The 3,451-nt window shown below is 46.2% G+C and overlaps 1 pseudogene; it reads left to right on the top strand.

The window, feature by feature from the left end:
* Window positions 1-975: 975 nt before the first annotated feature.
* LOC125540755 (dirigent protein 5 pseudogene) lies at window positions 976-1,913 on the top strand (annotated as a pseudogene).
* The last annotated feature ends 1,538 nt before the right edge of the window (window positions 1,914-3,451 follow it).

Raw genomic sequence — 3,451 nt, 5'->3', positions numbered from 1 at the left:
TGTGACTCTATGGTCTAGTAGCACTGTTAGCATACTTAGTAGCTTTCGGGAGTTGTATGCGAATAGGCATAGGCTAATAGCGATGTAGCCAGTGATTAGGAAAGGTTGTTTGGCAACTTGTCATCAGGAGTTAGTGTCCGTGTTATGGTAGGATTAGTTTGAGTCGATTTGATAGCTTGTTTCGGTCGCGCCGTGTGTCTGTGTGTGTATGAGCACGAGTGCGTCAATAGTAACCGAGGGCGTTGAAAAGAAAATAGAAGTAACGATACGGATACGGGTCTTTGGCTATAAGATTTTTGTGTGTGTGTTTGTTGTTTTTGATGTTATCGAAACTGAGAGCGAAATCCCAACAGTATAATAGTAGAATGGAAACAGTCTAGCGTCTGCCATTCATGTTACATGTTAAGGTGACATGTCTACTAAAATAACATATTTATCATGTCGAGCAAAATAGTTAATGCCAGGTATACAAATGATCTGTCGTCTGAAGTGTTCTTTGCCACCTTGTCAAAGGCACGAGCTCCGGCCATGGCTGGCATGTGGACGTGCTAGCGAAAAAGGCAAAAGCGATCTCATGCATTGCCTTAACTGGTTGGAGAGGAACGAAAACAATCTATATCAGTATGCCTTCTAATCTTTGAGGGAATATTCTGCTCCAAATTAAGAAACATCAGTGCATGTGTGTGGCTTTTGAAAGCCCACCTAACATGAGTAGCTGGTGTACGATTACATACTCAAGACTGCTCAATAGCACAAAACCAATAATTGCTATTGCTTTTTTTGGTATGCTACGTTGGAGGAGCTACCCAACCGACGAATCAATTTGTAAACAAGACTGGTCACTTGGAGTACAAGGGAGATTATCATGTAAGCTAAATTAAGTTACTAAACTCATACTTTCTACCTGCATGCCCCACAGTTCAATGCATGCACATCTATAAATAGCATGCACAAGTCAAGCTCTTAACAAGCAACAACAAGAGCTGCATCCTCACTTAGCAGTGCTCTACTACATCACAGCTAGTCGATAGATCCTTCGCAGCTTAGGCTCAGTAATCAGTAGCGTTGTCAACAATGCAAGGCCTCGCAGCAACTTCCAAGCTGTCACTGGCCGTTGTGGTCGCCGTGTTTCTGCTGGGCTCGTCGGCGGCCGCCGCCCACGGCCTGAGGAGGGTCGTCTCCAGCAGCTCCGACGAGCCGTGCAACGAGATGACGCTCTACTACCACGACATCCTCTACAACGGCGTCAACAACACGAAGAACGCGACGTCAGCAGCAGCCACCAAGCCCACGGCGCTCAGCACGACCCACTGGAAGAACGGCACCTACTTCGGCACTCTCGTGGTGTTCGACGACCCGATGACGGTGGGGAAGGCGCTACCCATGGCGGGGGAGGAGCCCGCGGCGCGCGCCCAGGGCTTCTACTTCTACGACAAGCAGGAGTCTTACACCTCGTGGTTTGGCTTCTCCATCGTGTTCAACTCCACGGCACACAAGGGCACCATTAACCTCGTCGGCGCGGACCTCATGGACGACAAGACCCGGGACCTCTCTGTCGTCGGCGGCACTGGCGACTTCTTCATGGCGCGCGGCATCGCCACGCTCCGACTCGATGCCTCCGAGGGAACCGTCTATTTCCGTCTGCAGATGGACATCAAGCTCTACGAGTGCTACGTCTGACGATTTATATTAAGGTGACACATCCATTATGGTGTCTGTCAATAAGGATGCTGCTGTTTTCTATGCTCTTCGATTTGTCTTGGTGTGAGAGGGCAGGTTTGTGTGTTATTGTCGCATACGTTGACAAGTATGCGAAATGCACTGCATTTTTATTCGTCTTTACTGTTTTTTTGTAAGTGCTAGTTCAGGGGAGGTAGCTCTTCTATATATATTATCTAAAAGAAGATTTCTCAGTGCCGTTGGTATTTCCTATTTTTTTAACACAGTATGGACGCAAACGCTCATACAAACACGCATAAACTCACCCCTATGAGCACCTTCGAGAGACTGTGCCAGCATATCATCCTGAGATTTACGAAGTCACCGTAGGAGCCTCGTCGTCGACTGAAACGTCTCCTCCCACTGAAAGATCGCCGAAAATCCTGAAATAAATCCAAGAATACCGCGAGCACCAGAACTTGAAACCTGGTGGGCTGGGGATACCACTGTCTCTCTAACCATCCAACCACAAGTTGGTTTGCTCCTATTTTGTTTCTGGAATGCGAGGAAAAGCCCTCCAAAGGCCATCTAACTGTTGAGGAAATACAATAAACGAAAGTACTGCAAACACGATAGGTGTGATGAACGACGTCAGGACGATTGTTTTGCCTTGGACTTGGATGGTGGGATATGTCATATCATGTGCATTTCATCTGGACAGTGTTATGCATGTTGCACTCATCTACAATAAAATTGATGATCTTGTTAGTAAATAAATTAGCACAGCCACCGGCCCAATTGCGCGGGCAATGTATTTAATGATGGACGATGCTACACAGCGTCCGCGCGCTAGGCGGGCGGATCTGGCGGCCGGTAATTAAGGAAAGTGCCTCCCTGTCGGGTCCCCACCATGTGGCAAAAAAGGAAAGTTTCATCCCGCTCCCGTACCCACGTCTCCCTGCGAGAAGAAAAACGATAAAAGAAACACCCCCCCCCTCCACCACGTGATCTCCACAACTACCCACCACAGGGGAAACCCTAAGCCCCAGATTTCAGTAGCGGCAATCTCCTTTCCCCCAGCCGCCGCCCACCATGTCATAGCAGTGGCGAGCTTCTCCCTCCCGCAGCAAAAAAACAGAGTAAAAACAGAGTAAAAAAAGGTTGCGGAAGATCAAAATCACCGTGAAAGAACACAAGCTTGCCTGCAACTCTTCTTGTGTGATCAGGCAACAACCTGAACAAAACATGGGCAAAAGAATTGCCAAGATTGGGCAAATTTCCCCAAGTGAACTACAGCAAAGGTAACAAGGCTGTTCCAATTTTTTTGACCATGAGATCCTTTTTAGTTCTACTAGAACTAGTAGTACTCCCCAGATGTTCCTCCTGTACTCCAGTGTCGCAGCTTTGCCTTCTATACATCAGTGTTTGAATTATGGCCCCAATCTATCCCTTCTTCTTGAATATTTTCTTGCCTGTAGTTATGCACCTTGCTTCTGCAAAAAAAAAGACAGACTAAGTAATTGCAGAATCTTGCCTGTTTATATTGTAGAAAAAGTTGTTAACAATCAGGGTATGACAAACTATTGTAGTTGCTTACAAAAGGTCCAGTATCTTACGAAACAGGGGTAAAAACTGGGCAAAAAATAATCAATAAGGGGAGAAGTATAGTTGCTTACAAAAAACAAAAAAGAAAAAGGCAAAATAAAAAGCCTGATATGTGAACCAAGCAATGATTCAGTAAAAAAATGCTCCATGCTCATTTAGTATATGTATTACTTCCTTCCCCTATTTT

The sequence above is a fragment of the Triticum urartu genome, chromosome 2A (genome assembly GCF_056163025.1).
Source record: "Triticum urartu cultivar PI428250 chromosome 2A, HENAU_Tu73, whole genome shotgun sequence".
NCBI lineage: Eukaryota > Viridiplantae > Streptophyta > Magnoliopsida > Poales > Poaceae > Triticum > Triticum urartu.
This window is presented reverse-complemented; position numbering and strand designations above follow the sequence as displayed.